The sequence below is a fragment of the Melanotaenia boesemani genome, chromosome 24 (assembly GCF_017639745.1).
Source record: "Melanotaenia boesemani isolate fMelBoe1 chromosome 24, fMelBoe1.pri, whole genome shotgun sequence".
Taxonomy (NCBI): domain Eukaryota; kingdom Metazoa; phylum Chordata; class Actinopteri; order Atheriniformes; family Melanotaeniidae; genus Melanotaenia; species Melanotaenia boesemani.
In genome coordinates this window covers 2615957-2628989 of record NC_055705.1, presented here as the reverse complement: position 1 = coordinate 2628989, position 13033 = coordinate 2615957, and the positions used below count along the sequence as shown (strand labels likewise).

General features: G+C 45.5%; 1 protein-coding gene across 1 annotated transcript in view; it reads right to left on the bottom strand.

Moving 5' to 3' along the window:
- LOC121635269 (zinc finger protein 91-like) overlaps positions 1-13033 on the bottom strand; it is a 107457-nt gene that overhangs the window by 84297 nt on the left and 10127 nt on the right. The gene's annotated exons all lie outside the window — the stretch shown is intronic.

Here is a 13033-nt window from a genome sequence, read left to right as displayed (position 1 = left end):
GGATCACCGAGTTTCTCACCCTATCTCTAAGGGAGAGCCCGTCCACCCTGCGGAGAAAACTTATTTTGGCCGCTTGTATTCGCGATCTTGTTCTTTCGGTCAATACCCACATCTCATGACCATAGGTGAGGGTAGGAACGTAGATCGACCGGTAAATCGAGAGCTTTGCCTTTTGGCTCAGCTCTCTCTTCACCACAACAGACCGATGCAGAGTCCGCATCACTGCAGACGCTGCACCGATCCGCCTGTCGATCTCCCGCTCCATCCTTCCCTTACTCGTGAACAAGACCCCGAGATATGTAAACTCCTCCACTTGGGGCAGGACCCCATCGCAGACCCGGAGAGAGCACTCCACCCTTTTCCGGCTGAGGACCATGGTCTCGGACTTGGAGGTGCTGATTCTCATCCCAGCCGCTTCACACTAGGCTGCGAATCGCTCCAGTGAGAGCTGAAGATCACGTCCCGATGAAGCCAACAGAACCACGTCATCCACAAAGAGCAGAGACCCAATTCTGAGGCCACACCTCGGCTGCGCCTAGAAATTCTGTCCATAAAAGTTATGAACAGAATCGTGACAAAGGACAGCCTTGGCGGAGTCCAACCCGCACTGGAAACGATTCTAATTTACTGCCGGCAATGCGGACCAAGCTCTGACACCGGTTGTACAGGGACCGGACAGCTCTTACAAGCGAGTCCGGCACTCCATACTCCCGGAGTACCCCCCACAGGAGTCCCCGGGGAACACGGTCAAATGCCTTCTCCAAATCCACAAAACAGATGTAGATTGGTTGGGCAAACTCCCATGCCCCCTCAAAGACCACAAAGAGGATGTAGAGCTGGTCCACTGTTCCACGACCGGGACGGAAACCACACTGCTCCTCCTCAATCCGAGGTTCGACTATCCGATGGACCCTCCTCTGCAGCACCCCTGAATAGACCTTACCGGGGAGGCTGAGGAGTGTGATCCCCCTGTAGTTGGAGCACACCCTCCGGTCCCCCTTTTTGAAGAAGGGGACCACCACCCCAGTCTGCCAGTCCAGGTGGACTGTCCCCGATGTCCACGCGATGCTGCAGAGGCGTGTCAATCAAGACAGCCCTACAGCATCCAGAGCCTTAAGGAACTCCAGGCGGACCTCATCCACCCCCGGGGCCTTGCCACCAAGGAGATTTTTAACCACCTCAGCGACCTCAGCCCCAGAGATAGGCGAGCCAGCACCAGCTACCCCAGACTCTGCTTCCTCATCAGAAGACGTGTTGGTGGGATTGAGGAGGTCTTTGAAGTACTCCCCCCACCGCCTCACAACGTCTCGAGTTGAGGTCAGCAGCCCCCCATCCCCACTGTACACAGTGTTGACGGAGCACTGCTTTCCCCTCCCGAGCCGCCGGATGGTTGACCAGAATCTCCTCGAAGCCGTCCGGAAGTCATTCTCCATGGCCTCTCCAAACCCCTCCCACGCCCGAGCTTTTGCCTTAGCGACTGCCGAAGATATAGAAGCAAAGTAAAGTAACCAGTAGGGGTTTGCAATATCGTATCATTCACAACAATATCAATTAGGGCAGGGTGATATGGCCAAAGATACTTATCATGATATAAATTTGAAAATGTGCAATAATGATATAACTGATGATATAATTTACGCTAGACAAAATACTTCAAAACTGCACTTTATGGGTGCACATTCAAAATAGGAACAATTTCTTATCAACTGAACAGGCAGGCATAACCATGTATATGGTTAACAAAAGTAAAACAGAGTTGCTTTGCAACATAAAACTGCAGTGTGCAAAATAAAGAAGTTAAATAAGAAAATTGCAAAAACTCTTGAGTAAACATAAAAATAACATCTAGCTGAATAATGTTACTGTTTATGGAGGTAGAAATTATCTACATTTGTTCAAGTTTTAAGATTCTTTGTCAGAAATACTAACATGTTCACAGTTGTGGGCTTAAGGGATGACCTTTGACAAGTTACTGTGTTTCCACGTGTGCTGAACAACCTTTCAGATGCCGAGCTGGTAGCTGGAATGCATAGGTACTTTCTGGATAATCTGCTGATGTGGGGAAAGTTTACTGTGTCTTTTCCACCACATAAGTGGATCACAGTCACTGTCTACTGGTGGGTTATTCAGATAGGTTCTCAGCTCAGATAAAAACCTTTCTGCAGTTACATCTGTCTTGGCACTAACTGCTCCCTTCAAAAAGCTTCCAGGCTCGTCTTTGGCTTTTTAGCAGCACCCCGACTCATCTAATCACCTGATGATGGAGGAGGGGTTTCTAAAACACCTGGAGCTGTGCTACCCTGGTCTGGCACAAGATGCTCCAGTTCACTAAGAGCTTGGACTTTGCTGGCTTCACTCACCGGGATATTCTGTGTGAAAGCGTGGATCAAGGAGGGAAGCCATGTTACAAAGCCTCTCTGTGACACTGTCTTTGTAGCTTTTGTTCATGTAGTCAAGTATTGCTATTCTTTAGTGCTGGGCAAAGAATAAAGTTTTTAATTGCGATTAATCGCATGACATGCTGCGATTAATTGCATTGTTACGCGCAAAATGTCTCTTTCCTTCAAAAAAAGGCCTACAGCTATAAAAAGAAAATGCAGTAAGTTTTGGTTTACAAACACGACATCAGGGGTCTCCAACCTGCAACTCTGGAGCTGCAAGTGTCTCTCTCCTTTTATAAAGGTTTTATGCTTTTCTTTGTTTTAAAACCTTAAAAATGGAAATAAAAACGTGGTTCTTCAAAAATAACAAACATCCTATGGTGGCTCTTCATTAAAAATATATATTAAGTTTCCTTTTTGAAAAGTCTGGTAACATTTGCGTCTCTAAAGGAGTTTTATTTAGCTGGCTGAGGGAAAAATGGCTCTTTGGATTGGAAAGGCTGAAGACCCCTGAACTAAACACATAAACAGGTTTAGCAGCAGGTTCACGTGTATATTGTATGTAAAGAGGCGGGAGAAGGATTCTGATTGGTCAGTGATCAAACTGTGTGCTTCAGAACCTTAAAGGGCCCTTTTCTAATAATGTGATATAATAAGAATAATACACTGCTCACAAAAATTAAAGGAGCACTTTAAAGAAACACATTAGATACATCAGATCTCAATATGAAGTTGGATATCTATACAAATAACGACAGGGCAATGTCTTAGGAACAAAAGGATGCCAAGTCTTTTAATGGAAATAAAAGTTTTCAGCCTACAGAGGGCTCAATTGTGTAGACACCCTAAAATCAGAGTGAAATGAAGATGTGGCAGGCTAGTCCATTTTTTCAAAAACTTAATTTCTGCAACTTAAAATGCTTTTCAGTATCTTGTGTGGCCCCCACGAGCTTGTATGCATGCTTGACAACGTCGCGGCATGCTCCTAATGAGACGACGGATGGTGTCTTGTGGCATTTCCTCCCAGATCTGTGTGAGGGCATCCCTGAGCTGTTGTACAGTCTGAGGAGCAACTTGGCGGCGCCTAATGGATCGAAACATAATGTCCCACACATGTTCTATTGGGTTTAAGTCAGGGGATCGTGAAGGCCATTCAATTGTTTCAATTCCTTCATCCTCCAGGTACTGCCTGCATACTTTTGCCACATGAGGCCGGGCATTGTCGTGCATTAGGAGGAAACCAGGACCTACTGCACCAGCGTAGGGTCTGACAATGGGTTGAAGGATTTCATCTCGATACCTTATGGCAGTCAGAGAACCATTTCCTAGGCAGTAGAGGTCTGTGCGTCCCTCCATGGATATGCCTCCCCAGACTATCACTGACCCACCACCAAACCTGTCATGTTGAACGACGTTGCAGGCAGCAAACCGTTCTCCTTGTCTTCTCCAGACTCTTTCACGTCTATCACAGGTGCTCAGGGTGAACCTGCTCTCGTCTGTGAAAAGTACAGGGCGCCAGTGGCGGACTTGCCAATTCTGGTGTTCTTCAGCAAATGCCAGTCTAGCTCCACGGTGCTGGGCAGTGAGCACAGGGCCCACTACAGGACGTCGGGCCCTCAGGCCACCTTCATGAAGTCTGTTCCTGATTGTTTGGGTAGAGACATTCACACCAGTGGCCCTCTGGAGGTCATTCTGTAGGGCACGAGCAGTGCTCAGCCTGTTCCGCCTTGCACAAAGGAGCAGGTATCGGTCTTGCTGATGGCTTGAGGACCTTCTACGGCCCTGTCCAGCTCTCCGAGAATAACCACCAGTCTCCTGAAATCTCCTCCATGTTCTGGAGATTGTGCTGGGAGACACATTAAACCTTCTTGCTGCAGCACGTGTGGATGTGCCATCCTGGAGAAGTTGGACAACCTGTGCAACTTCTGTAGGGTTAAGGAATCGCCTCATACTGCCAGTAGAGATAATTACTCAAGCCAAAACCAGCACGAGTGAAAAATCAGCCAAAAAAGATCAAGAGGGAGAAACTTGAAATGACCTCCACATGTAAAACCAGTCCTGTTTTGAGGGTTTTCTGATTGTTGCCACTGTGGTGTACCTGTTGTTAATTCCATGAACACCAATACAGCTGACAGTGATTAACGATGCCCTCAGCTGCTTAACCAACCAGAAAATTATCAGACAGGTTTAACTGATTTCATGCCAGGCCCAATAAAAAAAGTGTTCCTTTAATTTTTGTGAGCAGTGTAATATCATCATCATCATCATGACCAGTTGTTGTTTGTGTGCACAGCGACAGTGTGTGAGGGAAACTATAATAAATTTATTTTTTAAATGGCTATGTATGTATTTGTGTGAAGGTTTGTTTTATTTTAATATGCAGACTCCTCCCACAGCAGCTTTAGTTTTATTCAGAACGAGTTGCAGACACCTGGACACACGTCGCTCCTTCTCCATCATTTTCTATGTAAACTTGCGCGAGGAAGTGAAAATCACTGCCCTCCTCCAGCCACGCGACAGGCGACAGTCGTGCATGTAAAATGTTGCGTTCGTGCACGCAGACGTGCACACGGGGGCTTGCGACGCAACACAAAAAAATAGAAAAATGTTCCGTTTTTGTAAGTAGCGACTTAATAATCCACCAGCTCCCAGAGTCACAGAGAGACAAACGTTATAAACAAACAGAACTTTTTTCTCTATTAACACAGTGAACAATCCGGGATTTAAGAACCTCATCAACACTTTGGACAAACGGCATCACTGCCGTCTCACCACCATGTTAGTGGACTGTCTCTTTCTTCCCTGTATGATGAGTGTAGTGAGGGTGTGTGAAAGACGTGGTGACAGTCCGATGTTTCGCCACCGCTACCTGTGGTAAAGCCGCACCAGAGCCGTATAGAAATGTCGCGCTACATTTTACTGACGTGGATTTCAACGTGAAAACGAAATGTCTCCAGACTATTTTTTTCCAGATCAGACCAAGCGGAACAAAGCTGCTGGTCTGAGACAAACAATATCTATGGGGACCTGGTGGAAACAAACTAGTCGGCATTACCACAGTAAACACTTCAAATGTCCCCCCCCCCAAAACCTCTTATCTATAATCGTGTTAAATAATCGAGATCTCAATTTCAGTCAAAATAATCGTGATGATCATTTTCCCCATAATCGAGCAGCCCTAGTGCATACAGTCCTTGTAAGTAAAATTGTACACATGAAATAATGCTCTGTGTTCTTCTTGTGTTGAAAGGTTTACTTTGCAGTGCTTCTGTTGGGCAGAATTTCCCAAACAGCAGACATCTCAGTTTTAGTCTTCAGGACAAAAATACTTTAGTTTTAGTCACATTTTAGTCATGACTAAGTTTGACAGTTTTAGTCCAGTTTTAGTCCAATAAAAAATGTATTAGTCTTTTAACAAATGAATTTAGGTCAATAATATGTATTAAAAAGTGGAATAAAGGTCGACAGGTTATAACAAGTAATTCATAAAACAAGTTAACCTTAAAGCTTTTACATAATAACCAGGTCCTTTACCAGACTGAAAGCTTTAGCCGAGACTTTCCCATCAACAGGGAAGAAATGCTGCCGCGTTTTACTTAAAATGCTGTTGGACAGAAACCTTTAATTTCTATATTTCAGCTTTTTTCATGAATTGATGCTTCATCATACAAACATGTCACACAAGAAAATAGCAGATCTATAAGTTTAACATACAGCAACACATTGTGTTTGGTTATTTTCATCAATAATTAGAAAATTAAAGGAAGGTTTTTAGACTTAGAAGGTTTCCAACCAACAGCAGATACTTTCTGATCTACTTAGGGTGATGCTTTGTACAGATAAAGTTCTAACTGTGGAATCAATTACTCCAAAAAAGCAAAGAGCAACAACATCCTGACTTTGGTAACTGTGGCTTTATTTCTGAGAATTTTCTGAAGTGTAAAACTCCACCCTGAAGACACACATGTCCACAATATGAGCAAAGGATGAGGAACACATGCTCAACGTGACCTGGTCTGCCAGTGAAATTATGATGGATTATAGTTAAAATATGTCCATGTATCGTTTCATCGCTTCCACCAAACCCCTTCAATTTAATGAAGACAAGACAGATTATTCTGTTTGGTAGCAAAGAGAAGAGGGTCAGCATGTTCAGAGAATATAAACCTAGCAGAACTCTTAGATCCAAAGACTCTGGTCAACTAGTCCAGACCAGAGTCCAGACTAAACATGGAGAAGCAGAATTTAGCTGTTATGCTGCAAACAAGTGGAACAAACTGCCAATGTCGACATTTTTAGATCCAGCTTAAAAATATTTCTTTTCTCATGCGCCCATGCATGAATTCTGAACAGTAACATTATAACTTAACGTTAACATTAGCAGCTAACATGAGGGCCTGCAGTTTTAGCGTTAGCAGCTAACATGAGAGCCTACGGTTGTGGCGTAAGCTGCTAACGTGAGAGCCTGCGGTTTTAGCGTTCGCTGCTAACGTGAGAGCCTGCGGTTTTAGCGTTCGCTGCTAACGTGAGAGCCTGCGGTTTTAGCGTTCGCTGCTAACGTGAGAGCCTGCGGTTTTAGCGTTCGCTGCTAACGTGAGAGCCTGCGGTTTTAGCGTTAGCTGCTAACGTGAGAGCCTGCGGTTTTAGCGTTAGCTGCTAACGTGAGAGCCTGCGGTTTTAGCGTTAGCTGCTAACGTGAGAGCCTGCGGTTTTAGCGTTCGCTGCTAACGTGAGAGCCTGCGGTTTTAGCGTTCGCTGCTAACGTGAGAGCCTGCGGTTTTAGCGTTAGCTGCTAACATGAGAGCCTGCGGATTTAGCATTAGCTGCTAACATGAGAGCCTGAGGTTTTAGCGCTAGCTGCTAACGTGAGAGCCTGCGGTTTTAGCGGTGGCAGCTAACGTGAGAGCCTGCGGTTTTAGCGGTGGCAGCTAACGTGAGAGCCTGCGGTTTTAGCGGTGGCAGCTAACGTGAGAGCCTGCGGTTTTAGCGGTGGCAGCTAACGTGAGAGCCTGCGGTTTTAGCGGTGGCAGCTAACGTGAGAGTCTGCGGCTTTAGCGTTAGCTGCTAACGTGAGAGCCTGCGGTTTTAGCGTTAGCTGCTAACGTGAGAGCCTGCGGTTTTAGCGTTAGCTGCTAACGTGAGAATCTGTGGTTTTAGCATTAGCTGCTAACGTGAGAGCCTGTGGTTTTAGCGTTAGCTGCTAACGTGAGAGCCTGCGGTTTTAGCGGTGGCAGCTAACGTGAGAGTCTGCGGTTTTAGCGTTAGCTGCTAACGTGAGAGCCTGCGGTTTTAGCGTTAGCTGCTAACGTGAGAGCCTGCGGTTTTAGCGTTAGCTGCTAATGTGAGCAGCAACACACTGCAATAGTTTACAGGAGAACGTAATCCACATTGGTGAATGAAAACATCTGAGTTTGACATCATCTTGACAAGAGTAGCTGATTTTGGACGGAGGAGACACAGGAAACCAGTGCAGAGTCTCAATAAGTCACATGAAAGTAAGCTCACGTCACTGGAAACGGACGTAATAACCCATAAGACTCCCACATGACATGTTTGTCACATACAGATTGTGAGACATTTTGCTTCAATTTATGGTATGAACTTTGCTTAAAATCCTGTTGAACACAATCTGATACTTGTATTTTGTCCCCTAATAGATACCCAGAAGCAGAAAACCACATTATAATATGTTTAAACTATCACATGGTAATAAATGGTAGATTAATGGATTTAATATTCTTAGTAGATTTTATTAACTTTAACACGTTATCTGAGACCTGAACTTTAAGAATATGTAGAGTGACTCCACAGAATGAAACAGTTTTATCAGGATAAAACTTTGTGTTAAATATGAGATGAACCACAAACCGCTAGTTGAAAGATGAAGAAGAGCAACAACAAAGTAGGGCTGGACGATTAAACGCATTTTAATCTCAATTACGATCTGGGTTTTCAACGATCATAAAAATGAAATGATTATTTTCTCAGTTTCCTCTTTTGCTGTTTTCAGCTGTAAATCGAGCGGCGCTGGCATCGCAGCGCTCTGCTGCAGACTCCTCCCACCGCCCCAACCGCTTTGCTTTAATTCAACTCCAGTTGCAAACACCTCTCAAGTTATGGGCTGGACACACGTGTTGGTGGCGTGTCTCTCTCATGAGCATTTTCCTTCTTGGAGGGAATCTGGATCCAGTTTGATAAGATGTAGAGAAAAAGTGCAGCAGGTAGAATTGTGTGAATGAGTTTAATGCGGCTCTATGGAGCATCGTTGTGGAGCCGAGGTCGTTCTCCCTGATAGGAAATGTTTCCCCTGGACGAGAGAACATGCACTCGTTCAGTAGAGCTGGATCCTCCTGACTACGCTCTATTTCACCACGGAAACAGAAAAATAACAGCATGCAGGTCCCTTCACTTCTTATTTGAGGCTTGTTGTTCCCTCACTGAGGTTTGCTTGAGTCTGGACCAACTCTTAAACTATTGGTTTCTAATGAGAGAGAAGAGCTGCTGAAACATTAAAACAATCATAGTGTCGCCTAAACTCTCATTTCCTCCAACATCAGCTTCATCATCATTTAACAAAGTTCTCATGCATGAACGTCATGACGTTGACGACACAGATCCTGGAAAGAAGTGACGTCCAATAACACGCTGGAGAAGTTTAGAAGCGAACTACCATCCAGATCACCTGGAAGGACTTTTACTCTCTTTGGCTCCGTTTACTTGATATGAAATATAACAGAATTTAATACGTTTAGTCCATGTTTCCATCGTAAACAAGAAGCCGTTTCTGGATGTTTCTGATCCAAAACGTGGCCTCCATGAAGGGAAAATAGGACGTGAACGTCTTTGCATTGACAGCAGAAAGTTCCATCCCATCATACAGTCGCTCATATCGTCTCTCTTTGAAGCCCAATCTCTGTTCAAACATCAGCTTTTTATTTCCACGCAGGCTGGATCATGTTTCATTACTCTAGTAAATATCATCCCTTTCTCCCTCCAAGAAAGCTGCTCTGACATCATTTCTGTCCCTTCTCCAGGTGATATTTAGCAGAAACGTCACGTCATCTTTTCTGACTCTTGTACATGTGCAGAGGTTTGGACTTTCTTTACTAAAGTGAAGCAGGGATGAGTTTCCATGTTGGAACATAAAAACATGCATGTTAGCTTCATCCATGTCTCTGAACTCTCCATTGGAGTGAGTGACAGCTTGTTTGTCTCTGTGTTGGTCCTGTGATGGACTGGTGACCTGTCCAGGGTGGAAACTGCCTCTCAGCTGGTAGCAGCAGGGATGGCCTCCACCCCCCCACCACCCTGTGTTGGACTAAGCAGGGACAGCAAATGAACGAATGGATGAAAGTGAAGCAGAGACACGTGCTGTGGTCGATGTTTATGGCTGATTTTTCTTTATAAAACCAGTTTCCTCTTTCTAGAAAGACCAGTGTGTTCAAACTGGAATTGTTTTATTTTACACACAGATCGTGTTTCATTTCTCTAGTAAATATGAGGACCTTTCTTCTTTATTTACTAAAGTTTTATGGGGAAACAGATTCTTGCTGAAGGACAAATACAGTCGACCAGAATCTGAATCCACAAACAAGTTTAGTAGAGAAAAATTAAATCTCCTCATATTTACTAGAATAACCACAGATGAGCTGACATGTGTGTAAACATGAGAAATAAATAAAAACACTGACGTTTGGACTGAAACTGTGTATTATTGTTAGGGGAAACTATATCTGACAAAGGAAAACACAGCCAGAAAAATCTACTATTGAAATCCCGTGTAAAGACAGAAACCTGTAAATCTTTACTAGAATAATGAAACATGATCTGAAATATGAACAAAACTAAAGTTGATGTTAGAAAATACTCTGTGTGTTAAAGAAAAGGACTAAACTTTTAGTCCAATATAGAAAAAGCTTATTTATTAGAAAAAGAGGTTTTGACTAAAGTAAAAAAGTAAATAAAAAGTTACGTAGAGCTAATTTAAAATGGTGGAGTTGAACTAAAACTATTAAATAACGTGTAGAGTTCTGCTTTCTACATGTTTCATATCAAGTAAACTAACTGAGATTAACCATCATTACAGGTAGGGATGTAACGATGCTTCGTGAATCGGTTAAAAATCGGTTAAAACTGGTTAAAACGTCAATCGATGTAGAAAATAAATTAATCGATTAGTGAAGACCTGTAAATAAACTCCTGAATGCACAGTACGCAAAGTACGTAATCTGACACGCTTGACCCAGACGTCATTGCGTATTGCATTTGTGGACTGCGGCAGCGCCAATAAACTAGAAGCAAGCATGGCGACAGCAGGCAACTTTGAAATAGAAGACGCTTCTGCCAATTTGAAGTCAGCAGTGTGGCAGCATTTTGGCTTTCCTGTGTTCACAAGTGAAAATGGCAAGCGAATTACCGACAAGACAAAAACAGCATGTAAGCATTGCAAGAAACTGATAACGTACACAAGTACGACCAATATGTTACAACATGTTAGCCGGCACCACAGCGAGCTAGCCATGCCGCCAACACCACCGCAGGAGCGAAGACTAGCAAAGGGACAAACTACACTAACAAACACATTGGCTCGTGTCTCCTCGCCTCCTGGCTGGGGCTGTCCCCCCGCGGCGTGGGGTGGCGGGAGGATGGTGGTGGGGGGATGGTGTTTGTGTGTGTTGGGGGGGGGGGGGGGGGGGGGGTGGAGGGATGGTGTGTGGGAGGGGGGGGTGTGTGGAGGTGGATGCGTGGTGTGTGGGAGGGGGGGTGGTGTGGGTGTGGGAGGATGAATGGTGGAGGGATGATGTATGTGTGGGAGGATGGGGTATGTGTGGGAGAATGTATGGTGCAGGGATGGGGGAGTGTGTGGGAGGATGGATGGTGTATGGGAGGGAGGATGGTGTGTGTGTGGGGGAGTGGTGTATGTTTGGGAGAGTGGGTGATGGAGGGGTGGTGTGTGTGTGGGAGGATGGGGTACGTGAAGGTGGATGTTTGGTGTAGGAGAGGGAGGACGGTGTATGTGTAGGAGAATGATGTATGTGTGGGAGGATGGGTAGTGGAAGGATGGTGTGTGTGTGTGTATGTGGGAGGTGTGAAGGTGGATGAATGGTGTATGTGTGGGAGGATGAGTGGTGGAGGGATGATGTGTGTGTGGGAGGATGGGGTAGGTGTGGGAGAGTGTATGGAGGAAGGATGGTGAGTGTGTGGGAGGAAGGATGGTGTGTGTGTGGAAGGATGGATGGTGGAAGGATGGTGTGTGTGTGTGGGAGGACAGAGTATGTGAGGGTTGAATGGTGTATGCGTGGGAGGATGAATGGAGGAGTGGAAGGAGAGTGTGTGTGTTTGTGTGTGTTGGTCTGGGGGGGGGCAGGACTGGTTCTCGGGGTGTGCGGCTGGGCGCTGGGGTGTGGGGCTGGCCTCTGGTGGTGGCCGTCTGGGCGGGCTGGGTCCCCCCGGGTGGCGTGCTGGCCCTCGGCCTGTGGGGGAGGGGGGTGTCCCTGCGCTCCTGGGCCCGGGCCCTCTGCCCCGTCTGTCCCGGGCGGCCGGTGCCCGGGGGGGTCGGGGACTGCTGGCCTCGGCCCGCCGGGGCCGGTGCCCTGTGTCCGCGGGGCGGCTCCTGCTGGGGTCTCCTGCTGCTGCCTTCCTGGGCGGGCGAGTAGTCGTCTCTGTGGACCGGTCGGGATCTGTTGCCTGCGGGGGGGCTGGTGGCCTGGGTCTCGGGACCGCTGGCCTGACTCTGGCCTCTGTTCAAGTGAGGTGGCATCTGCATGATCACTCTGCATGGTCACTCCTTCCTGAACGTCTCCACACAGTCTTTGCGTCGCCGTGTGGCCGAGTTCTCCAACACATCCACACAGGTTTCTCTGCGCGTGTTCTTGAATACAGCAGTTTCACTTATATCTATTATCATATTTTTTTTCTTTTTTTTATTATTTCTGTTCTTATTATTATTATTACTCTTACTCTTATTATTATTATTGTTACTATTATCAACTAGTTGTGTAATGACCTACTGGCTAGGATGATCTTAGCTATATATGTTGTAAGTAGTATGGATTACATGGTCTTCTGTATGATGTTTCAAGTCCCCACCCGCACTCCCCACACCCTTTCTGTCCCTCTCTCTCCCCTCCCTCTTCTCTCTATCTTTTCTCTCTCTCTCTCTCTGTCCCCTCCGGTCGAGTCCAGCATTAAGAGTCTGATTTAATAAAGTTTTTCATGTCATCAAGAGGGACTTTATACATGTAGTATAAATCCCTGCTTGATAGAGTAAAATTGCCCAGCACCAGGCGGCAGCCAGACAATCATTCTGTTTGCAACGATGCTGGACAAGACAGGTTTAAAAAAAAAAAAAAAAAAATAAAAAAAAAATAAAAAAAAATACAATCACGGCTCATGTTATCACCACAGAGTGGGAAATGGTAAGCTTTGTGCTTCAAACGCGTCCTCTATTTGAAACACACAGTGGTTCTAACATGAAATGAAATGAAATGAAAAATACTTTATTAATCCCTTTGCAAGGAAATTCATGTTTTCAGTACAACCCATCCAAGACTAGACAAAACAACATATGATGACACAAACAGAACAGGCATACACTGACGGAGCAGCCGTTTCTACAGCGCTCCTTGTCTTAGATATAGGTGAAAGGAACA